General features: G+C 40.1%; 2 long non-coding RNA genes across 3 annotated transcripts in view; one reads left to right on the forward strand and one right to left on the reverse strand.

Annotated features, from left to right (window-relative positions):
- Nucleotides 1-13,572, forward strand: part of LOC126162860 (uncharacterized) — a 360,676-nt gene that overhangs the window by 316,643 nt on the left and 30,461 nt on the right. The gene's annotated exons all lie outside the window — the stretch shown is intronic.
- LOC126162859 (uncharacterized) overlaps nucleotides 1-13,572 on the reverse strand; it is a 132,862-nt gene that overhangs the window by 60,245 nt on the left and 59,045 nt on the right. The gene's annotated exons all lie outside the window — the stretch shown is intronic.

The following is a 13,572-nucleotide window of genomic DNA, read 5'->3' on the forward strand; positions in this document are numbered from 1 at the left end:
CGGAAACCATTCGGAATAAGGGCATACGTCCATATGAAGTTTTTTGTTTAAAATCACTAATACTGTCATCCCTCACCCCTGAAATCATGTACTTTTCCTCCTGACTCACCCTGTATTTGCAGCAGACGGTTGGGAGGACAATCCATTTGCTGCGGGCTCCTTCCCACCGCAGATACCTATGTAATGAGGAAGTCTATGAATTAGCCAAGCAAGCGACATTTTTAGACACTGTCCTGGATCTGTGATAACATTACACAGACAACTTACTTGAGGTCAAGGGTCATGCAATCCAACAATAGCAAGAGCTGTGGAACGTTTCCCAGCAAACGAAATGCGGTTATTATGCAATTCTCCAGCCTCGGATTCCTTCAGTCTTGGTTCATGAGAACGTATTTGGACCGATCCACGATTTCTATCATTACACGACTTCGCTTCATTCACGACTCCTTGCCTCAACATCTACATCGGATCAACGTTTATACTTCGCCGCCATGTGAGTGTGACCCTGAGTCGGAAGCTGAAGTCAATCGCATCGTGTTTATGTCTGCCATATTTGACTGCGAACGATGGGACTTTCTGAAGAGATTGCTGTGTATGGGATACTGCATCCCTCAATTAGCTACTTCTATTTTATTTATCAAAGACATTCGCCTTTATGAAGTGATTGTTCAGTTCCTTAAGAGTACTGGGCACTACCTCTAGGTTTTAATGTGTACATATTGTATTTTTTTGTCTTGCTTCAAAGATACTTCAGGAATAGTGTGAACTGTAACTCAACACAGTTTTAACTACCTATTAATTTAATGGTTCGAAAATAGCCTATAGTGGACACACCTGTGAAGGCAAATATGCATTTCTGTACTCTTTTATTCAATTCTATGTACATTGTAACTGATGGCTAAATCGAGTTGCTACTCGGAAGGACATAATAAAAGGCCTAAAAACAGACGAGCAGAGAGCAATATAGCTTCAAGTATCATTTAATTTTTAAACAGAAGGAAATAATAAATAGCCAAACTCAGTGAATACGCTTCTTAGGTGAATCGAAGAAAAATATAACAGACTCTAAATCTAAGCTAACGTAGAATTGTAATTAAAAATAAGAGTGATGAAAATTCCCGACTTAAACAAGTGTAATTTTTGTGAACGAGTGATATATGGCGTAAAAGCGCAATGCTGGGATTTCCCATATAGTTGAATATTGAAGTCACTGAAGGTATTACTCACTCGTCTGGTCAACTCTTAACTCCTTCCGTATCCGACTGCAAGGAATACATTTCACTACTGTTATGTTGATAGCGACACGATCAGCAACAGAAACTCATGCCAGCAAAATATCCACAGTTCCTCCTCCGCTTTCATGATGTGCTGTTCTACATTTCATTTCACCATCGTTCGATAGTGACGTGTCAGAAAGCTTCGCGCATTAGTTCCAGTACGTCTGGCGCCTTAAATGTCTTGTTATTTCTCGCGACAGATCCCTGAACTAGGCTCCAGATCAGTTCTATTGAGTCCAGATTGCAGTGGTATGGTGACAATTGTAAAAATGCAGCATTTCTACAATGTGCTCGACGCCGCGATAATTAATGTATTCCGTGTTTCTACGACACTTGTCACTGTGGCTCGTGTGAAACCACATCTGTCCTACAAAACAATGGACATATCCAAATAAAGAAAGTTTGATTTTTCATATTTCTCCCAAAAATTTGTGTAATGGTGTCTTATATTAAACAGTATTTAACAATCTTTTATAACATATCGATCATTAAGAATTTATATTTACAATGAAAACCAGAATTTTGCGTGCAATATGTGATTAAAAACAAGAAGACACGAATTTTTCTTGAAAAATGATGGTTAAGTATGAGTTAATTAACGTGTGTTTAAATGATTTAGGTATTTAAGCCAGGGGGAAGAATTACAGCACAAAACGAGATTCAAATCGCTGCTCTATAGATTACTAACTTAATACTTACCGACGCTACAGCTTGCGCTACGCACGTAATTTGCAAACTGTGCTCTATTTAATAGTGAATATTGGCTCCTGAAAAACTTCAAAGTCGAGTTTCTCTGTAGTCTTGTGAAAAACATTAAGAACAACTCGTCTTTTGCCTTTAACGGTGTTCTGCGCGCCTGTTTCACTACAAAGTAGGAAGCAGTGTCATCCATTTTCACAGTACGTACTAACGACGAGACAATCAGAGCACAAGTAGCGATTACACAGACTCCGACTGTACACTATATTATAAAGAAAAATTACGTAACTAAAAAAGATTGAGACAAACGTTAATGGTGTCTAATACGTAAGTTGAACCTACATCCAAGAGCGGAGCAACACCAGTGCATGTGAGCTATGACTGCTGACCAATCATCGCGTTTGTGTTTTCTTATATCAGGTTTATTCTTATGATGAACGAAGTATTTCAACCAGAGTTGATACACATTTGCCTTATTATCTGGGAAAAAATGCTGTTGATTTTTATTCCTTTTGCGGTACAATATAGGACTTCGGTAAGCAAATAACTGGGAACGCTTTGTAGCCAACTACTTTTCAGTGAACCTTGTGATGCTTTCTGATTGCTTGAACCGCATCTCATAATGAAATAGTTTTCCATAATATTGGCACTGCCCTGAATAGCTTCTCAGCCTTCGCATTAATCATTAGATGACTACGAGCTTTTTACTCTTCTCCAAGGGACAGATACGAATGAATATTAGTTTTGATTTAACACATGATAAGAACAGATAAACTTACTTTTGTCGTGCAAAATAAATCACTGATAGGGCTGGTCAGTGTGGCCACGTCATTAGAAAAATTAATGTGTTGTTTATGTGAGATCAGTGACATAAATTTTGGTCTAAATGTGGATGAAAATGAGAAAAATAAGGAATAATGAAAAAACCAAGTCACTTTAGCACTTGCACGAGCCCAACACCAGTTTAATTTTATATTATAAAAACAAACAGAAGACAGAAATAATTAAAAGTTGGAATACATAATTCGTCTTAGGACAAAAGTTCGTTTATGAGGTTAACAAGAGGATTTGCCTCTGCAGAATACGCCACAATTATTTTAAATTAGACAACTCTAGAAAAATTAACCATAAAATTGCATGCAGAGGAAAAAATTAGAACAAACGTTTAAAAACTGAAGTAACTCTTAACTTTTCCGACAGATGAGTCACGCATAGTGCAATTGGTAGCTCACACTGTGCTTTAGGTGCGGATCAAAGAGAACAGAAGACCAACAGTTTTTGCGTGGTATGTATATTAAGAAGAATGTCAATTTTTCGAGATAAATACAGACTCATGTTTATTAAATAAACAAAATGTTCCATCAGACAACGTGTACACAGATGAATAAATTAATGTAACTCCAGCTTTGGGCCGGAGCTCCGCAGAATGTGTTTAGAAATATGAGGTGAAGACTATATTTGTTTGTACCCTGCTAAACATTTTCATATTAAAATTTGGTGTTCCGCTAATCAAGTTTTCAGTGATTTACAAATTAATAAAGATCTCAGATGCAACGTTTTTAAATAAGTATATCGAATCGTATGTATTAATATCCAACTTTACCAGATTTCACATGTTTACTGTCTCATTTTATTGTATTAACAGTAATACTTTCGTACAACACGTTTGTCAATTTGCTACTGCCTTTAGGTGGTCATATATTACCGTATTAATAGTCTACATTATTCTCTGTAGTACAAATTTCTCTGAGACGCAATATTTATGTGAGCGTACCACGTAGTATATGAATAAATACTGTCATCTCACAATGAAAAAATGACCAGTTTGTCAGTAACTGATATGTTATGCTACATGCCCTTTCGAATCTACTCTACAGCATACATATCAAATGGACAATTACATTACATATCCGCGATCAGAATGAACAATATTTCGCAACTTCACAAAATAGGCATAAATTGAAAACATAGCTATTCAAACGGCTGTTTACTACACGGAATGTGTTGAGAACACACTGAGAGATGGCATCATACTTCAGAAACGTCATACGCCGAACTGTTACTGACAACGAGAGAATGGATTTAGAAAACGTGCTAATTTTCATAAGACGGATACTGACAAAAACTCCATCGTTCTTCGGATAGATTCCAGATTATTACAAGTAACTACTCACGAACAATTGTCTCACAAAAGAAGTCTTAAGGAGCAAGAAAACGATGAAATAACAAGTAAAGCACTTAGAAATATTTTAATGCCTATTTGAATTACAAATCGAAAAGTAAAATCCAAACAAAAGCTGCTGGAAGAAGCATTTGATTGTTTTTATTTGCGTCGTTGTATGATTATTTCACATACAATGAGTCTACCACGGAAGATCACATTGAGGTTGTTCAGTTTTAGCGAATTAGTGAAGAAAATCAGAGTTGGTGTAAGTACTCAAGAAAAAATAAGTAGTTTACAATTAAATAAATGTCTACCGGCATAACAATAGCGCATGGCATTTCATGTTAGTTTCAGCCGGAGGTAATGTAAAGGCAATAGTGGGTGTAGGTGAAGCAGACACTGGTTTCATAAACGGCAAAATGACTAAGATGTATCACGCGCAGCGCACTATAACATACGTGTGAAGACTTGTATTTTCAGAGAGCAACAATAAAATTTATTCTATACGATATTGTAGTGCCTTTGTTACTCTGATTACGATGCTATTTGGACATACATGCATGCATGCATGCATGAACAAAGGAACAGGCCTTTACGAAACACATCAAATCAATTCGCAACTGCGAATAAGGACTAACATCAGCTTTAGAATGGAATGACAATGAAAATTCTTGCTGGACCGTGACTCCAACCCGGATTTGCCGCTTATCGTGAGCGGTCGCCTTAGCATTCGGCTATCCGTGCACGATTCACGGCCATACCCAAACTTCCACACGTCGTCAACCACTTTCGACGTTGTTCTTGCAGCAAGGTAAATACCGAGACGGTTTTACGGCTTCAGTGGAACATGGAATAGACTGTTTGTAGTAGCAGAAAATATTTGTAATTAACGCACTAACACGCAAAACGTTAACACGAATAAGAAGAGTTAGTACTCATTTTCACTGCCAGAGATAAACAGATTGAAGTGAGTGCACTGATACACTAGTACTTCCCGCCGAAATTGTATAACGAAAATATTTCACTTAGCATGTCCCATGTTGCGCTGTTATATATCTGTTAATTTTATAATTTTTCAAAGCCATTTTCTCTAGAAAATGAATGGGATCACAAACACGGAAACTACACGATTTTTTTTTTTCTGGGAAAGGCAAATAACAATACATTGAGAATGTCCAGGACGCAAATGACGACTGTTGTGCGGAGTTCTGATTTAAGAGTGGAACGCCCTTCATTATGTCAACTTGTTTAGCTTTATTGTGTCCTACTTTGTGTCCGTCAAGCAACCTAATCTTCCGCTCCTGATGTAGTTCACTATACAGCACATCGGAAATTCGTGAAGACATCTGGATAATATAAATTCATTGTTTACAAGAAACCAAAACGATGAATTCAGTCGTGTGAGCGTATACCTTATGAACACAGAGTCCGCCCCGATAGCTGAGTGGTCAGCGTGATGGATTGCCGTCCTACGGGCCCGGGTTCGATTCCCGGCAGGGTCGGGGATTTTCTCTGCTCATCATTTCATCCCCATCCGGCGCGCAGGTCGCCCAATGTGGCGACGAATGTAATGAGACCTGCACCAAGGCGGCCGGACCTGCCCCGTAAGGGGCCTCCCGGCCAATGACGCCAAACGCTCATTTCCTTCAACACAGAAAGAAACTCGTGAAATCAGCGCCGCTCTATAGCCGGTGATTGTTGTTTAAAGAGTGAAATATTGACAAACGGATCGATTTCACTCTATTAGCATGTTTATAAACTACGAAATCGAGCGTCACAATTCACCCGTGAGTTCTTCAACAAGCTCTCACATTGTGAAACCGTTGATTTAGAATTGAAAATTACCTTATATTCTGGTCTGAGGTCCAAATGAATATCTGGAATTCGCTGACGATGACTTAAATAAAGTTTTCAGTCGAGAGAAATTCTCATCTTGATCATAGAGTTTACCATCCAGCGAAGTGACGTATACTCAGGAAGAGTGGCTTTTAAATAATCGCCTGGTCATCCGGATTTAGGTTCGCCATAATTTACCTAAATCATTTCAGGTGAATGGCTGGAAGGTAAATAGACCGCTTACTTTCCATAAACGACTAGTTCACCGTCTGTATTGAATACTATACCTGGATCAGAATAACGTACTGGCTGATAGCTAGCCGTTTACAAGACAGCTACCACAGTAGCAACCAATCAGGGCCCGAGTCTGGTCACACCTTGTGTACTGTGTACTTGTCACCTCAGCTAACGGTTGTCAGTTGCGGGCGAGATTGCGACCTGTAACATAATTGCTGTGTTTTGTTCTCATGTTGTTTCTTTGTGCAGTATGTTTCTTTTACCCAGTGCGTTGGGTATCTAGATCTAATGGTGAAATGCGTTCTTCCAAATCGAGATACCGCAAAATAGATTCTCAGTCTAACCACGGAACTTTTTCTGTCTGCCTTTAACGTAGATTTCATCTCTCAATGTTGCGCAGATACGCCAGAAACGACACGTCATTTTAACTCCACTTTAATCTGTAAGTCTACTTTCCCCGGTAGTGCTACTGGGGTAGTTTAGGGACACGCAAGTTGCCGAAGTGGCGTTCAATTGAAGACCTTGCACACACTGTTGAGCTTTACGAAATTATTATTATTTATGCAAAATGTGACCATAACAATGAGATTCTTTAGGAAATTGATAACATGCCGCAGAGGAAAACTCAGTACTACACGTCAGCGGGGAAGCGTGTGAACATGAGAGTATGGAACAGCACCAGCTGCTGCTTGCGCATAACACTGAACCGACAACATAGCTCCCTTCCATAGCGAATTGTCAATTTTTTAAATTCTGATTCAAGTATAGAATAAAACGCTTACTCGAGTATGAAGTGCTATGATTAATTTTCATTGTGAAAGGCAAACAGCTTGAAGTGAGCTCTTGAACATAAAAATATTTAATATCCCTTATTTTATCCTCCGATCACAATGTTGATGAAATTTGGAGAGCAGAATTCCATATTTATGAACATCAATTTTAATGCTTTATTTTTATATGTTTTGTGATACGAAACAAACATAATCATATGGTATATCTTGTTATTCTTACTGTAGTCCTGCTTTTGCACTGTCATAGTTGTTCCAGAATTCCTCTAAGAGCAAGGCCGTTATTCTTCAATCTTCCCACAATGCTAGCGAAATATCGTGAGAATTGCTCGCAGGCGCATTTTATGGAGAATGAATGTTGCTCCCCATGAATGTTGAATTTGTTAAATGGCAAACCTACTGTAGGCTCTACACGATATTGCAGTGCCTGTATTATTCAGAATTACGATGTAATGTTCCTTCGGACGTGCATGTGTGTCCGAAGGACCATTGCCAACATACTTCTGAAACGTAATATCGTATTCATCTGTCGACACCAGGCAAGCGACTTTCAATTAAAATGCCTCCCCTGTATGGAAACATACTCCGACATACGAATATATGAATGCAGGTTGTACACAAATGGTTGACGTCGTATGCAAGTTTGGTTGTGGCCATGAGTCACCCTCGGATAGCCGAAGCGACCGACCGCTCGAAATGAGCGGGAAATTCCGGTTCGCGTCGTGGTCCGGCACAAAAGTTCGTTGTCATTATTCCATTACACAGCTGATGGTAGTTCATATTCTGAAGTGCGAATTCATTTCATGGCTAGGTCGAAACAAATAAAAAACCGAAATATGACGATGAAGAGGAATCGTATATCGTCTTCCTACCACGAAACTTAGATTTGGATGTTTGTCAGCAGTATGTGCCGTACCCCTTGTCTCGGAAGTATGAGTGTGGCTGTGACGACAATACAACGAAGAATAATTGTGAATAAATTAGCGTAATCCGTACTTACAACTTCGTGGCTTACATCTTAAGATACATCAGGCTGCTTTTATATCATCAATCTATCTGCGAAATAAATAGCCATAAATCGGTATGATTCGGTAAACGATGGTCAGAGACACAGCATGATGTCGTAAATATACTTCGGTGGAACGAAATTCATGACTGATCATTGCAGTTAATGTACAACTAACAAATGAGTTGTGTAGCTTAAATTAGGTAATTAGTTCAATTAAATACAAGTTCCCGAATACAAAACTCCGATGATGAGCAAAACTGACCAAACGCGACGCAGTGCGTTAAATTAAATATACAATAAAGTGACCGTTAACAGTGCAAAGAAATTATTAGGTTGGTGCATAAGCTCGTAGTGTTTGTATTTTGCGTGTTAGTTTCCTCGTTGCTGTCGATTTATTTATCTACCGTCAGTCTTTATTTGTAGTTGAAATGAAATGAGCGTATGGCATTGTTGGCCGGGATTTTTTCTCTGCCTCGTGATGACTGGGTGTTGTGTGCTGTCCTTCGGTTAGCTAGGTTTAAGTAGTTCTAAGTTCTAGGGGACTGATGACCATAGATGTGAAGTCCCACAGTGCTCAGAGCCATTTGAACCATTTTTTGTTGGCCGGGAGGCCCCATGCGGGTGAGTTCGGCCGCCGGATTGCAAGTCCTTTTTAGTTGACTCCACTTCGGCGACTTGGGGGTCAATGATGATGAAAATGATAATGAAGGACACGCAACACCCAGTCCCCTGCCGGGAATCCAACCCGGGCCCCCTGCGTGGTAAGCGATAACGCTATCACTACTGCTACGCTACGGAGGCGGACTTTATTTGTAGTTCACTGTTGCTATTGGAGTTTACACATTTGAGATAATGAGCGGAGCTGCCGACGCTACAAAATAGAGAACCAAGTGGAGAAATTAGAACATTTCCGATATATTCTTCTGTTTGAGTTTACTAGGGGGGTTACCAGCAGCGGAGGCATCCAGAAACATTGCACTGTGTATGGGGATAATGGTATTGGACAGAGCACGGCAAGAAAATAGTTTTCTCGTTTCAAGAAGGATCGTACTAAAATCAGTGACACTCCACGGCCGGGAAGACCTCAGGGGTTTGACGAAGATCGTTTAAACGCATTAATCCACAATCATCCACGTTAGTGTACTCGCGAACTGGCAGATGGGATGATATGTGATTGTTTCACCATCGTGCGACACTTGCATGCAATGGGGGAGTTTCGAAAATAAGATGTATGGTTACCGCGTGCTCTAAGCCAAAATCACAAAAATCAGCGAGTGGCCATATGTGCATCTCTGCTTGCTGATCATCAGTTGGCACGTGAACAAAGCCTACCACTCCTGTCCTGTATCGTCAGTCGTGACGAAAAAGGGTGTCTTTATGCTAACGCGAGGAAAAGAAAGGAATGGTTGCGCCCAAAGCAGCAACTGCGCATACAGAGACCAGTGTCCATCCATAAAAGATTGTTATCCATCTGGTGGAACCGCGATGGAGTAATGTACTGCGAATTGCTTCCCTGAGGTGTAACGATCACAGCTGACATTTATTGTCAACAACTGAGACGTCTTGCAGACGCAGTAGAAGAAAAACAACCAGGAAAAATGCGTGAAGTCATGCTGCTCCACGATAACGCCGGCCCGCATTGTACTAGACTGACAAAAAACACGATACAGAAGTTTGGGTGGGAAAGTCATTCCTTACCCACCTTATTCATCTGATCTTGCACCCTTCGAATTTCACCTTCTCCGTTCTCTGTCGAACAACCGTCAAGGAACTTCGCTTCAGGATGAAAACAAGCTCCGAACATAAAAAATGGCTCTGAGCACTATGGGACTCAACTGCTGAGGTCATTAGTCCCCTAGAACTTAGAACTAGTTAAACCTAACTAACCTAAGGACATCACAAACATCCATGCCCGAGGCAGGATTCGAACCTGCGACCGGAGCGGTCTTGCGGTTCCAGACTGCAGCGCCTTTAACCGCACGGCCACTTCGGCCGGCCACTCCGAACATAGCTCCATGTGTTCCTCGTCTCAAAACCATCAGATTTCCACAGTTGCGAAATCAAAAAGTCATCCCGGTGGTGGCAGACGGTTGTAAATAATGAAGGAGATGATATTATTGATGACCAAAGTCTCTGTTAATATGTATCTGTTGTGTTTGTTAAACTCAACGAAAAACACTGCATCTTATGAAACAACCCAATAATTACGACGTTAAGGAGTTGTTCTTGTCTTTCAGGGGATATTAGTGTTTAACGTCCCGTCGACAACGAGGTCATTAGAGACGGAGCGCAAGCTCGGGTGAGGGAAGGATGGGGAAGGAAATCGGCCGTGCCCTTTCAAAGGAACCATCCCGGCATTTGCCTGAAGCGATTTAGGGAAATCACGGAAAACCTAAATCAGGATGACCGGAGTCGGGATTGAACCGTCGTCCTCCCGAATGCGAGTCCAGTGTGCTAACCACTGCGCCACCTCGCTCGGATTGTCTTTCAGGGTCTAGTATACCCAGAATGGATGACGTATGATGACAAAAGTGTATCACTTATTTCAGTTACCAGTAATGAGATTAAGCAGCAAATACATAAACCATTATGAGGTTCATGATTCTGATATGCTGCGTTGATGCAAAATCATTACTCGAGTATTAGCACTTGCAGTAGATAGATACGAAAAACTAAAATGTCAATAGCAATTAAGCGAACTAATACATTTGCAGTATTTGGTGACTGGTCACTTAAAAAAAAGACGTTGTTAAAAGCGTATTCACTATTTTTTAATTAGAGGTTTTTTGAATTTATACCCCGGTCACACATGCAGTCTAAGTGTGAACAGAAAATGTCGCTTATTGGTGCATTTCCGTGAAAGTGCAGCGGATATATTAAAACATACATAAAAGACAAACAGCAAAGCTCTTATGATTGGTTGTAGAGTAATACTGAAATGTTTGTGATAGGCATCAAGGGATACTGATAGTAATTCGAATGCATTTGTTAAGATCGTTGGTGGATACATTAATGTAGAAAACTCTGAGAGATAATGGTATTACTCTCGTAAAAAGGAAATAAATAAATTTCGTGGTAAGGTATATGTTGTACACTGAAAATGACTTTATTCTACGTGTCTTTCATTCCACATAAGGGTAAGAAAAGGAGTTCAGGGTGCGTACAGAGTCATAAAGACACTTAGTTCTCTCCAACTTCATTTGAAAGGAGGGGTCTAAGTTGTTTACAGTGGGCTGTATAAGAGTGTCCTTATTGAATGTTACAAGTAAGACTTCCTTTTCTCCAAATTTGCTATTTTTAAGGTTATTTGGGTCTTAAGCGTCAGCGTGGCGTTTTTTCAGTATTTTTTTTAATTCGGAAGATTTCTCGTACATCCGACAGTTTTTGAAAGGGAAAAAGAATTTCCATCAGCGCGTTGGGTGCACCGTGCATTTGCTCCGGGATAGTGGATACCTTAATGAAACAACCGACCTTGTAAGTACTGTTTACAAGAGCTATACTCGTTAAAAAATGAGGGTTGGAGTTTATAGTCTCGTAGACATTATGGCGAGCAGAAAGACGACTTCGGACTGAAGAAAGATGGGGACGGAAATAAGTCTTGGCCTGCCCAAAGCAGCACTAGCAACAGTCGCCCGAAATAATTTACGAAAACCGCGGGCAACGTAAACTAAATGGAAGAAAGCTTCACAAGAATGTGAGCCCCGTTTCTCTCGAATGTGGGGTAAGTTCTTTAACCGCGATGCCACGTCGTCCCGTAACTAAATCTGAATACGGTGATTTCTACTAGGGTCTAAAAAGCAACATGAAACTAATAGTTCATAATCTATTCAAGATACCGAAACATGGTATCCAACCTGTGAAAATCCGCAAAGAGAAAAGTACTTATCTGTATATGTTTTTCTTCTTCGGAGATTTTGAGGAGAAACAGCCTTTTCCAATGAAACGCTGCATTTTAACTAATGTTATTCGTTATCTCTTGTAAAGAGGAGTACAGTTGTATAAAGGTAATCAGTGTTTGAAATGTAAGATTCAGCCCCCCAAAAAATCTGAAGATGAGGTAAAGGTTAGGACCTAGGCAGCTGTTACGAACAATTTCACTTCCGTTACCATGTAAACGCTGCCGAAAGAGATTCAACTGCATTATGCGTTTAGGACTTTTCCCTAGTATTTATGCGAAAATAGCTTCGTTGTACCTATATATACCATCAAATCTACATGCATGTTCTCCTCCATTTGAGTCCTACTACTCTGGAAGAATCTGCCCAGTAGACTACAACTTATCCGAAACCACTCTGCAGCCGAGAGAAGATTAAAGCTTTATCTGTCATCGTCAGTGTAGGTAGCTTCCATCTCAGCATATCCCAGCTCTTTCTCTTCTGTCGAACAGTGAACCAGGATGTCTGTAATGTGTCGACATTATTCACGCCTTTCTCCTCCATATATATTCCTTTCCTTCTTTCTATCTTATCTGCTGATCTTACCCTGTCATTATCGCTCTTCTTATGAGCATTCAACGTCTCCACATTTGATGCCTTCAGCATTGTTCGATAGATATCCGTTAGGTGGCATTACTCACAGTCGTTAAGAATTTAATGAGGAAATTTCTCAACACATTGTTAATAAGACGGACATTTCCAAAATTCCACTTACTCAATAACACACCTATTATTATTATTATTATTATTATTATTATGCGGTGGTCATATAATATGCATATTGTAATGTTGGCTCTTCAAGGATGTCTGGTTAGATCTACGAGAAGCTAATCTTGCAAGGTGAAATAAATTCATAAATAAATTACATAGTATTAATCCAAGCATTTTTGAGGGTCAATCACAAAGGACTTTATGAATTAGGAATGATATACAAATTTGTTGAGACAGCTTACAGAATCGGTGGATGTGTCATTTTGTAGCAAACAACGTAGAGTTTCACATGAAAGTGTCACGTGTCATTTTGGTTCTATGTGACTATCATTTGTGATGCGGCAAACATACCACCGGTAATAAATTTCTTCCCACAGTCGTTGCAGCAAATTGGGCGTAACTTGAGCAACGACAGCGTAGATTCGACTTTTCAGGTCAGCTAATGGTAGAGGAGGAACGTACACACTGTCCTCAATGAAACCCCAGAGACACAAATCCAGTGGTATCAAGTCTGCGAAGCAAGGTGGCCATGCGATTGGCCCTTCACGGTGAGTCCACCGACCTGGGAAGCGATTATCGAGGAATCTGTATGGTTTCAAGCATAAACGTCTACGCAGTACTCGCGAACAGTCTTTTGTGGAATGCCAGTCTCTCCAGACGCACGTCGCGTTTATTGTTGTGGACTGCGGGCAATGCTCTCCTTAACTTATTTAACATAATCATCAACACGAGAACGACCTGGTGATCTAAAGTGTCGCAATGAACAACCTGTCTCAACAAAGTTCTTGTGCAAGAATAACTTGTAGGTCTGCTTTAAAGTTCTTGACCTTATTCGGTGCGCAATTTACGCCGAACAGTTTGTGCAGAATTCGTTTCACCTGCGAAAGCAGCCATTTTAACTGTGCACTACGCTGGC

The sequence above is a fragment of the Schistocerca cancellata genome, chromosome 2, assembly GCF_023864275.1.
Source record: "Schistocerca cancellata isolate TAMUIC-IGC-003103 chromosome 2, iqSchCanc2.1, whole genome shotgun sequence".
Lineage (NCBI taxonomy): Eukaryota > Metazoa > Arthropoda > Insecta > Orthoptera > Acrididae > Schistocerca > Schistocerca cancellata.